At 54.6% G+C, this 12,065-nt stretch overlaps 1 protein-coding gene across 3 annotated transcripts in view; it reads left to right on the top strand.

Annotated features, from left to right (window-relative positions):
- The window catches only part of TBL1X (transducin beta like 1 X-linked), a 211,974-nt gene that overhangs the window by 28,003 nt on the left and 171,906 nt on the right, over positions 1–12,065 (top strand). The window contains exons 1-2 of one of the 3 annotated variants that reach the window (XM_072815349.1): positions 751–894; positions 1,037–1,189. The exons of the other annotated variants lie outside the window; for them this stretch is intronic. The gene's annotated coding sequence lies outside the window, so the exon portion shown is untranslated. Of the gene's footprint in view, positions 1–750; positions 895–1,036; positions 1,190–12,065 lie in introns of those variants that run through there. 3 annotated transcript variants of the gene reach the window in all.

Raw genomic sequence — 12,065 nt, 5'->3', positions numbered from 1 at the left:
GGAGTTCACTAGGTTTTGCACGTACTTGTTGAAGAATTATATATATATATTTTTTAAAAGACTTTTCATTTATTTGAAAGAGCAGGTGTGCACAAGCAGGGGGGAGGGAGGGGCAGCGGGAGAGGGAGCAGCAGACTGCCCGCTGAGCAGGAAGCCCAGTGAGGGGCTCGATCCCAGGACCCTGAGATCATGACCCCAGCCGAAAGCAGCCGCTTAACCGACGGAGCCCCCCTGAGAGTTACATTTTAAGGGTAAGTGCAAGTAATAGCAGAAGGTGATGGAATAATGAGTTGAGGTTTATAAAGAGGGTACCCCGTAAGGATGACCTTGACTTTCTTGGTGGCCGATGTGGATGGGACAGGCGACAGCACCCTGGGATGGCCGGAGATTCTTCTGGTGGTTAAAAACCAGATGTGTGTGCCGCCCATGCCGTGTATGGGGCACACTCCTTTTTGTTTTTGGTGCTGTAATAAACCATTTCCCCTTTAAGGTCCAGGCAGACTGATGTAGAATATTACACTTTAATGCAGTAGAAAACCCTTTTACTTGCTAGTTACCGGGAAAGGTTATAATAATAGGGAAGGAAAAAACCCAACACATCACAATCTGAAATCCTTGGCCTTGGATTCACTTCTTCACTTCACATATTTCTTATTTTGTGAATGGATGAAACAGCCTCTTTCCCCCACTTCAGTGACAGTAATACCGTGTCGAGTACTGTCTCCTCCGTTGGGACCTCACTTTGGAATCCTTTGTTTTCCTCTGCTTGGATGGTTTGCCACTCGGCTTGCTGGGAAAGTGGAGATGTCAACTGATACTGCAGTGGACACCAACGTCCCATCACATGAGATGTGGCGGGATGGTTCATCTTTCTTGCCTGTCTTGGCTGTGAAGGTAACGTGATTGGAAGTGGTCACTGGTGGCGGGGAAGCGGCCCCGAGTGAGTAACTCTCCATGGGTGGCGGGGGTGGGGGGTGGGGTGGAGCAGGTGTACTTTGTCTCCAAGAGCCACCTAATGGTAGGTCTACCCATCCAGGGCTCTGGACACAAACCGGTCAAGAATTCAGTGCAGTAGCTTCTGGTGTGAGGATTGAGGAGCTCTCGTGAGTGAGGCGTGGAGTGAACCTGCAGGAGCCTTTGTGACTTGTGCAACCTGAGCCAGGCTGCCTTCCTGGCTTGCACCACTGAGGTACCGTTAAGATGAGGACATTCATTTGTGAATGGCATCGATGCCAGGGAGCCAGTCAGGCACTTGTGGAGACTTGGGAATGAACCTGAAAAGCTTTAAAAGACCCATCTATGGGGGCGCCTCGGTGGCTCAGTCAGTTAAGCATCTGACTCTTGGTCGTGATCGCAGGGTTGTGAGATTGAGCCCTGCGTCAGGCTCCATGATGCTTGGTGTGGAGTCTGCGTAGGACTCCTCTCCTCTCTTTCTCCCTGCAGCTGCGTGCTCTCTCCCTCCAAGCTTCTTTAAAGATTGTATTTATTTGAGAGAGAGCGAACAAGCTGGGGGGCGGCAGAGGGAGAGGGAGAAGCAGACTCCCTGCTGAGCAGGGATTGGGACTCCATCCCAGGACCCTGAGATCATGACCCCAGCGCAAGGCAGGCACACAACCAACTGAGCCACCCAGACGCCTCTCAAATAAATCATTTTTTAAAAAGATTTTATTTGTTCATGAGAGACACACACAGAGAGAGGCAGAGACACAGGCAGAGGGAGAAGCAGGCTCCCTGCAGGGAGCCCGATGTGGGAAGTGGGACTCGATCCCAGGTCTCCAGGATCATGCCTTGGGTTGAGGGTGGTGCTAAACCACTGGGCCACTGGGGCTGCCCTAAATCTTTATTAAAAACCAATAGACCCATCTATTGAAACAAAGATTAGTGGTTCCCGGGTTGGGGGCTTGGAGACGGGGCCTGGGTTAGCCCCTGCTACAGGGGGTGCTGGGCTTCTGGGGACGGCGAAGTGTGCTAAGACAGCTAGCCTACGGGGTGGCACGATGCTGTGAATACACTAAAAGCACTGGAATCGTGCCCTTCGGGGGGGGGGGGGGCTTGTGTGGCGTGTGACTCCTAGCTCAGCAAAACTGTGCAGAAGAGGTTTTGTACTTTGCTTTCGTGCTTTCACTTTTAAGAGTGCTCCTAAAATCCCCGCTGCGCGCTCCTGTGCTCGGAGCCCCTCCTTGTGCACCAGCGCCCTGTGCTTTCGCCGTGGACAGAGCTGGCTTTTCTGTGACCAGTTCCCGAAACCGGGTCCCCGGTCTCACGTGTGCAAGCGACGGAAGTGTGGCCGATAGCGGAGTGCGTGGGCCGGCCCGGCGGCGTCCCTTGTACTCCGCGCCTTCCCCGCCGCCTGCTCCGCCCCGGCCGGTCCCACAGGCGGCGAGCGACACACCCCGAGCGATTGGGACCCTGGTGTGGCCTGAACTGCTCTGGCTCGAGCGGCAGGGACGGTGGGGGGCGCCTGCGGGCTCGGTCGGGGCGACCTCGGCCCTTGGCCCAGGTCATGCCGCTGCCCCCCACCCCCCCGCCTGTGCTCCCCCTGTCTCTCTCTGTCTCTGTCTCAAATAAACAGGTGAGTGAGCTCTTTAAGACCAGGAAGATGAGGCCGCGTGCAGCCGGCCTGGCCTCCCTTTGTCAACAGCCATAGGCAGGTGGCAGTGCGCGGAGCACACTTGCCGAAGGCTCCGTGTGACTGGCTGGACGTGGGAAACCATCCGAAACCCCTGTACCCCGAGTCCCCCTACTGCCTTCGGTGCAGCCATACAGGGGTTTAGGGAGCATGCAGAGGAGATCGCGGCGTCGGGCTGGCACGTTGACGATTGGTCTCCAGTGAGTCTTGCTGGGAAACGACCAGAAGCCCGTAATCCTAAGCACCATGAACTGTTTCTCTGTTCGTACACTCAGTTACGTAAAAAGCACACTTCTGGGGTTCTGGTGGGGGAAAATCTGGAAAACGCCTTATGATATCCAGGCGGTCACTTCCTATTTCCTATCGGTCTGCGATTTTGCTGCGAGCTCGGAACGGTGGCTCGTTGCTCGGGCCGAGGAGGGAGGAACCGCAGTGCCCGTCGGGCGCGACCAGCTTTCGGGGGCTTAGTCTCTCGGGGAGAGGTGGCCTCAGCCGCCCCCCTGCTGGGAGCCAGGACCCGGGAGCCCGAGCGCGAGCCGCTCGAGGAGGGGGCCCGGCCCCTTGGCGTGTCCGAGAGTTGGATTTGCAGGCGGGGCTTCTCCGTGGCCTCTGCGCTGGGCCCCGGTGGCCTGTCCCGCCTCTCACCTCTGCTGTCAGAGCTGCGGCTCTGTCCACGCATCCTGCCTCATCGGGGCCAGGGGCACATCCCTGGCTTGACATCTGAACTGGACTTTAGGGTCACGGTGGGCATGTACCCGAGCCTCCTGGGGAGATGCGGCCCCGCGCTGAGCACCGCGGCCAGGACGTGCGCCGTCACGGGGCGGTGGCCTCGGTGCACCGGTACCTGCACAGGGAATCCAGGTCATTGCAAACACCCTTCCTGTTTTACAAGTGGGGAAGCTGAGGCCAGGGCGGTGCGGGGCCTGGTGTGCAGGTGTGCAGCTCTGGACCGTGGCGCCCAGGCCGTAGGCTGGCAGGTGGGGTGTTGTGACATCAGAGCCTGTGCTCTCTCGGGCCAGCCCGCACTCCCACGCGCCAGGCGGGTTTCCCTCCCGTTCGTGACACTGCCCAGTCTTGGGATCTGCAGGCCGCCCCGAGCCTGCGCGGGCCAGTGTGACGGCTAAGAGGCTGCGGCCGTGTGCATGGGAACCCTGAACATGACAGTGCCTGGTTCCAGAAACGTCTCTGAGCCGAAGCTTGAGCCAGCCTTGCTCTAAGGCAGGGGCTGCATTTGGCCTACCACCTGTTTTTGCACAGCCTGTGAGCTAAGAATGGCTTTATATTTTTAAATGGCCAAAAAAAGAATAATATTTTGTGACACGTGACTAGGATATACAATTCAAATGTCAGTCTGCAAAGTTTAATTGGAACACGGCCACGCCCATTCATTTGTGTGTCCTCGGCGGCTGTCATCTCTACAAACCGCGTCGCAGCGGAGCTGCCGTGGCCCCGGGAAGCCTGAAGCCTTTCCTCTCTGGCCCTTTGCAGAACAAGTGTGCAGTCAGTCCCTTGCCTGCCTCAAGGCGTGTCCCACCCCCCTGCTGTGACTTGCTTCTCCCCCCTCTCCTGATCTCTTCATTTGCACCCTGCACCACAGCTGGAGAGCCGCTTGTTGGGCGTGAAACATGTCCCCATGTCCCGGTTCAAGTGCCCGTGGTCCTGGGAGAGGTGACGAGCTCCTCCGCCTTAACATTTGCATGATTGGGACTGGGAATGGCTGGTGCTGGCCTTGTTGCAACAGAGCAGGGCTCGTACAGAAGAGGAGGGCTCTGGGGTGCCCCTGCGTGTGGCCAAGAGGGGAAGTTGGGTCATTAGGAGTGACCTTTGTTTGCTGCCTGCTTTTCTGCATTTTCCCGCGGTCGCTCAGGCGCTGGGAGTGTTGATAGGCCAAGTGCACAGCCAAGCCCCCCTGTGGGAAGGGCCCGCTTTGAGAGCCACCTCACCTGCCCGTGTGTCTTCCCTCCTCCCGAAGAACAGGGTGACAGGTCCGTGACGTGACGTGTCCATGTGGAGTTGTAAGGCAGGGCCCGCAGCTAGGAAGGGGTACAGTCAGGATTTCACTTGGACAGCAGCCTTCCAGTCCCCATGCTTTACTACGTTCTGGCACCTTCTGTGCCGTGCTGGCTTCACCTACAAGGGCGAGAACCCATTTCTTGCCTTTTTATCCACGGTTTTTGATGGTTGCTTCTTCTAAGGCCTTGGCAAGGCCGAGAACTAGTGAGGGACATGTCACGAGGCGTGTCTCGCCCAAGGTACCTCGTCTCCCAGCCTCGGGAGAGACACATTGCCCCGGAAACATCAGCACGTCCACGCGAGGTGCGCCAAAGCTGCCACGGGGTCCGGGTGTCCCATCACGCTGTCCTACTTGCCTGTTTCTCGTGGCCGATTTACATCTCCCGTTACGTTTGCAGGCTTTACGAGGCCATTCTAGACTAGCTGAGAACTTGACCATATTTTTATAGCATTGTTTCTGGGAGAAAAACATTTCTGAGTGAGAAACCAATGAAGATTTGGACTCCATCCCATTTGTAATTCGGAGGCTGCTTTAATTTCAAGCTTCCTTCTTTAAACTTGTTTGTGATGCACATGGTAGCGAGGCAAAGTATTATGTTCGCTGTGGTACCTTCCGTGAGTGGCTTGCTCGCTTTGCATTATCTTGCGTTTTCTTGCTTCACTTCTCAAAGCATTGCTCAAGTATTCTAGAGGCATCTACCTCTTCTGGCTGGGGAGTGGCGTGGAGAGGGGGATGGGGAGAGAAGGGATCAAAAATTAGCTAGAATTTAAAAGCAGCACTGACAGCCCAGATAATTTTTCATGCTAACCTACTTTAAGTGCTGCCAGAACCATTTGTAGAATGGAAAATCTCTGGTTTCTCCTGTCCTGCTCTGGCAAGGTCTAAAAATAAGTCAGTGAGGAGATGGGCATGTGGCCCTTTGATCTCGTCGGCCTGGGAGACTTCTTGGTCGGAGCAGAGGCTTGAAGAGACTTGGTGTTCCTCAGAGAGCTTTTGGGTAGTTGGAGTTGATGGATGGCGCCAATTACTGGAATCGTCCTCCACCATCAAGCTACTTGACCTGTCACTGGTTTCCATTTCTTAAGCTTCTCGAAATCCTCTCTCTCCACACCTTTCATTCGTGCAACTGCGAAGTGGAATATGTATAGAGAAGACCCAAGCAAGATGAATCACACTTTGCCAAGCACCGCTGGACTGGATTTGGGAGCTATTTATTGAGGGCCTCCTATTCGGGAATAACTAGAACACGTCTCTGACCCCCAGAGGGTCTGCGGTTTAGGTGGACAGCACGACGGCAAGATGCGATGTCATTTATAGTGGAGGTGTTGCAGGTACCTGGGCGCTCTGCAGACGGGAGTTTGAGAGCACTGGCTGAGAGCCGACCAGGGGGCCTGGGGCAGGAGGTGAGGCTGAGAGGAGGTGCCCTCCTGGGAGGATAGTTGTAAAGGAGCGTGTCCTCAAGGGGAAGGTAAGAGGTCCCAGAGAGCCAGGCTTCCTCGCCCGTGCGGAGATGGGACAGCTGTGGGTGACCTTGGGGACTCTTGAGTCTGGTTTTCAGGATAGGAGTGGTGGGTCTGCAGCGAGTGGGGCATGGGATACGTGGGGGCAGCGGACACGTGTCTCCTTGGAGAGGTCCAGCCCCGAAGGTGAGGGTAGAAGTGGAATAGCCTTTGGCAGGAAGCTTGCATAGGCGAGAATGCTTAGAGGACAGACTTGGTGGTTGAGTGGAAGTGGACAGGGAGGGAGATGTTCAAGAGAAGATGAAGCATGGAGGAGGGACCGTATTTCTTTCAGGAAGAAAATTGTGCAAGCTTTATTTAGAGTTGGAGAGGGGTAGTAGGGACATTTGGGACAGATGAGAAGGCGTAGAATGTTTAAAAGCAGAGAAGGAAATGATTCCTCTGAAAAGTTGTACCAAGAGATGACCTAACATGAAGGCCTAGGTTTTCTAAAAGAGCAGGGAGTCCTGACTCGAAGGAAGCCGATGCACGACACCAACTGGGCTATTGGCTGTACTCGGGAACAGAGAGTTTGTGCCCGGGGACATGGTGGCCAGTGGCCAGTTCTCTTTCTCCTGCTTTACACCCTCCTTGACCACCACCGTTGCTTAGAATCTGAGTAGCCCACGTTTAATCCACTTTAGATGAGGCTAAGGCGATTTGAACTATACTTTGATTCTTAAAAACCAGTGGACTGGGGTACATACCAAGGCAGAGCAGGACTGCATGAGGATGGGCTAACCCTCAGCAGCTGGCTAGTAGAACTTTCTTCCATGATGGACAGGTTCCATCTCTGCACACTAGTGGTTAGCCTCCATATCTAGTAGATAGCTCCATACCGAGTGGGTGGCCTCTTACTGGTGGTTGGTTTCCACACCTAGTGGATAGCCTCTACACTGCTGGATGGTCTCCACACCTAGGGGATGGTCTCCACACTGGTGGATGGTTTCCACACCTAGGGGATGGTCTCCACACCTAGTGGATGGTCTCCACACTGGTAGATGGTCTCCACACCTAGGGGATGGTCTCCACACTGGTGGATGGTTTTCACACCTAGGGGATGGTCTCTACACCTAGGGGATGGTCTCCACACCTAGGGGATGGTCTCCACCCCTAGTGGATGATCTGCACACTGGTGGATGGTCTCCACACCTAGTGGATGGTCTCCACACTGGTGGATGGTCTCCACACCTAGGGGATGGTCTCCACACCTAGGGGATGGTTTCCACACCTAGGGGATGGTCTCCGCACTGGTGAATGGTTTCCACACCTAGGGGATGGCCTCCACACTGGTGGATGATCTCCACACCTAGGGGATGGTCTCCACACCTAGTGGATGGTGGCCTACTGATGATGGTCTCCATATCTAGTGGAAAGCCTCCGCACTGGTGATGGTCTCCACACCTAGTGGATGGTGTCCGCACTGGTGATGGTCTCCACACCTAGTGGATGGTGTCCGCACTGGTGGATGATCTCCATACCTAGAGGTTAGCCTCCACCCTAATGGACAGTCTCACATGGGAGCTACGAGCCATGCGTGGCTGTGGATTGTTTGGGCTTTAGACGACCAGGGAAGAAGAGGGCTTGTACAGTGTCTGAGGAGGCTCGTCTGTCAGCATAGCCTCCGGACGCCATGCCCGTGGGGAGGGTGAACGTGACCACAACCAGGTGAGCACAGAGAACGGGGGTGGGGAGAAAAGGTCCAGGTGCTCGCGGCCCCCACGAATCAAAGCTGGGCTCCCCGCATTTCACCCGCTTCTACTTCTCAGTACTTGTCGGGTGTGCCGAGGCGCGGGGCTGCGGCTCCCGTGCTGAGCCGGGACAGGTGCCGCGCGCCGTCGCCGTCGCCGTCCAGGGGGGCCGCGGGGTCCGCTCGGAGGCTGCCTCTGGGGACCGCGGTGCGCACGCGAGGCCCACCTCCTGGGCTTGGGGGGGCCGGGGAGCTCCGCCGGGCGTGAACAGGGACCCTATCGAGCCCTCCGTCGTCCCTGTTGACGTGCAGCCTTGGAAAGGAAAAGATCATCTCAGAGTTTCCATCTGTGAGCAGGGTTTTCTGAACACGTTGGAAACGTGGGTTTAATTTTGTGAGCTCAGCAGGAACCCGTGTGGTTTGGGATTGATTAAAACCTGTAGGTTCCGTGGGGAGGGGCCTCCTCTCCCACCTCGGTGTTCTGCAGACGCCGCCCTTGCCTCTGGCACCAAGAGCATGAGGGAGAAAGGCGCCAGGCCCTCTGCCAGGTCCCTCAGCTTTCGGCCCTTCCTCTGTGTTCCTCCTCATACCCATCTTCAAGGAGAAGTCAGGCCCGCTCTGCGCATGCTCTCGCCCCACACGCCGTGACCCCTTGCAGTCCGGCCTGCCCGCACTCGGAGGGAGCTTGGCGCCGGAACCCCCAGCCCTCGCAGCCCCTCGGCCCCTCCCTGGCACCGCCGGGCCTCTCCCACGGCCCCCTCCCTCCCTCGTCGGGGGACCCCCGCCCCCAGCTCCAGGGGCTGAGCAGCCTGCATGGGGTGCTGGGGCGATGCCAAGTTCGGAGTCCTCGTACCCCACGCTCTGAACCGTCCAGCTTCCTTATTTGCCCCGTTCTCGTGGATCCGGCTTCTGAGCCATCTTTCTGCGTGCTTGGACCCGCTCTGGCTGTCCATCGAGGCCTCAGAGGCTTATCAGAATAACTTTTTTTTTTTTTTCCCCAGAATAACCTTTTCAGATGCGTCTCAAAATATAGATAGGCCTGCAAAGGAGGTGGTTGAAAGTAGGGTCATCACACTATTAAAAACAAAATTTGTTCGTTGCAGAGTAGGAACATGTGCATATGTGCCGCCCCACCCCCCCTATTTTTTTACTGTGGTCAAATATAAATAAAGTAAAATTTACCCTCTTGACCATTTTGAAGTGTCTAGCTTGGGACGCCTGGGTGGCTCAGCGGTTGAGCATCTGCCTTTGGCTCAAGGTGTGACCCCAGGGTCCTGGGATCGAGTTCTGCATCAGGCTTCCCGTGGGGAGCCTGCTTCTCCCTCTGCCCGTGTCTCTGCCTCTTTCTCTCTTTCTCTCTTTCTCTCTCTCTCTGTCTCGCATGAGTAAATAAATAAAATCTTTAAAAAAAAGTGTGCAGCCTAGCAGCGAGTCTTTCACGTTGTTGTGCAGCCATCCCCATGGTGCATGTCCAGAACGTCACCTTCCCCAGCTGAAAGGGTCCCCAGGAGCTTCCTCCTCCTCCTCTCTGCTGCCCCAGCCCCCCCTCCTTTCTGTGCCTGTGGATTGGCCCGCTAGGTCTCCTGTCAGTGAGAACACACGGTATTGGTCTCTCCATGGCCGGCTTTCACTGAGCATCATGCTATCCAGGTTCACCAGTGTCGCCGTAGCAGGTGTCAGCATGTCCGTCAGGTGTCAGCATGTCCGTCCTCTTTGAAGCTGAGTAATATTCCACGTGTGAATAGACCACATTTTGTTCATCCATTCATCTGTCAGTAGACGTTTCAGGTGCTTACACCTTTCGTGACTGTGAGTCAGGCTGCTGGGAGCGTGGGGGTACCAACATCTCTTCGCGATAAGCTTTCAGTTCCTCAGTATGGTCTTTTCAAATATTTTAAATAACACCCATGTAGCAGTGGCTTTGACTATGACAGTCCTTTCGAAGTAGTGAAGCAGTATTTGAAGACCTCTGTGACACGATAAAAAAAGACAAAAAAAGACAGTTTTTGTGGGTGAAAATCTCAGGAGTCTGTTGATTCCACACCGGCTTGTTACCTGCGTTTCTAATGGAATTCGGTAAAGGTTTGTGAAAAGAAAGCCGTGGGCCTGCGTCTGCCGTGCGTGTTCACTGATGCTCCTAAACTTTGCCCTGTGGGTACAAATACTCCAGCCAAGGGAGGCTGACTTTCCCAGAATTTGCGTGGGACCTTCTGCCTCTGTCACAGGGGTGTCCAACTAAAATCCCACCCACTGGGGCGCCTGGGGGGCTCAGTCTGGGAAGTGTTAAGCGTCTGCCTTCGGCCCAGATCATGATCCCAGGGTCTTGGGATTGAGCCCTGCGGCGGGCTCCCTGCTCAGCAGGGAGTCTGCTTGTCCCTCTCTCCCTACTTGTGTGTGTCCTTTCTCTCTCTCTCTGTATCACATAAATAAATAAAATCTTAAAAAAAAATCCCACCTTCCAAAAACACTTGCTTGGCCAATAGTATCTTGCCCCGCATCCACTCACTCACTCCTTTGTTCAACAGAAACTGGGTCAGTGCTGTCTAATAGGTGCCCCCAGTACCGGGCACCCAGCAGTGGACAAAACACACGAGGTTTGTGTTGCCGCAGTGTGCGTGTCCCGGCCAGGGTGGGGAGAGGAGTCCAGGTGTGCACACAAAGTTATCGGGTTGCAGCACTGGTGCATCATGGGGAAGCGCAGCGGCTGTGAGCGTGTGTAGGGGCACGTCTGGTCACAGGAGGGGACATTTACGGTGGCACCTGAGGGCTGAGGAGGAGGGGATGCCTGGCCAAAGATGTGCAGAGCATGTGCAGGGCTCCAGAGGGGTAGCTGGCAGAAGGGGGGTGGGCAGGGCCCCTCTGCCATCAGGTGTGCGCTGTGGTAGGAGGTCAGTGCTTGTCTGTAGGGCGGCACCGATGGAGAGGAATGACCAGATCTGGTTGAGATGGGGCTGCTCTCTGGACACTGACTGGGAGACCCTCAGTGACGAAAGTGGGTACACTTTCAGCCTACTGGAGTATTCTAGAGGGATAGTTACTCGGACCAGGGACAGGAGGGCATTAATTACAGATAAGACTTGGGCATTTTTTCTTAAGATTATTTATTTATTCATGAAAGACACAGAGAGGCAGAGACACAGGCAGAGGGAGAAGCAGTCTCCCTGCAGGGAGCCCAATGTGGGACTCGAACCCAGACCCCGGGATCACGCCCTGAACCCAAGGCAGATACTCCACCTCTGAGCCATCAGGTGCTCCATTTATTGGGTTTTTTGATTCGTCAGTTTTGAGAGACTTCCCTTCCGTCCTCTCTCCTTCCCTTGAAACCCGTAACGCTGTGTTTCATTCTAACACGTTTGTATTCCCGCCTTAAGTGTAGTCACTTCCATATGCTTGCCGACTCTCTAGGAGATGGAGGTCACAAACTGAATTTGTTTGCTTTGAATGTTTACAACACGGTCCCTAATCGTTGAGCTGCACGTGTGCGTTTTGCTTTTGTATTCTGCGTTCTTGGGTGTTTGAGCGAATTTCCCACTAAGTGGACATGGGGCTATACGTTAGAAGAGCAGATAGTGTAGGGGACCCTCTCCACCACGTGTTCCCCTACTGAGCCTTCCCCAGAGGACCCACATAGTACCTCGTTCGGCGTTTCATCAGGAGACGGTTTTGCTGTGATTTACATTCTAGAGTTTTGCTCTTAAAAAAGAAATTATCTGGGTTTTAATGGAAAAATTGTATAGTCTCCTGAGTGTTGTTTTGCCTTTTGGTTCTGTCCTGTTTAAGAGCTGATTGTGAGCCAGGAAAATAACCCACTTTGTCTGTAATAAAAATGTATGTTTGGTATTTAAAGTATATGTGACACATAAAACAATACCAGCTTGGCCAGCATTTAAATTGTTATGTAAATCAAGTCTTTTTTTTTTTTTTTAGATTTATGCATTTATTTTAGAGAGGGAGCGCGCACACCGTAGTGCACGTTGGGGAGCGGCAGAGGGAGAGACTCCCCTGCAGACTCCCCTTGAGCATGGAGCCCGGCGCGGGGGCCCGATCTCCCGACCCTGAGATCCTGAGCTGAATTCAAGAGTCCGACGCTCAACCAACTGAGCCGCCGGGCGCCCCACATCACATCTTTAGATGTGCGCCTTGCTCTCTTTGCCTGTTTGTTTTTGCATAGAGAAAATAATCTTTCCCAGAGAGGTTTTGGGTTTAGACAAGCCCTAATGCAGAATGAAGTAC

This window comes from Canis lupus, chromosome X (assembly GCF_048164855.1).
Source record: "Canis lupus baileyi chromosome X, mCanLup2.hap1, whole genome shotgun sequence".
NCBI classification, from domain to species: Eukaryota; Metazoa; Chordata; class Mammalia; order Carnivora; family Canidae; genus Canis; species Canis lupus.
This window is presented reverse-complemented; position numbering and strand designations above follow the sequence as displayed.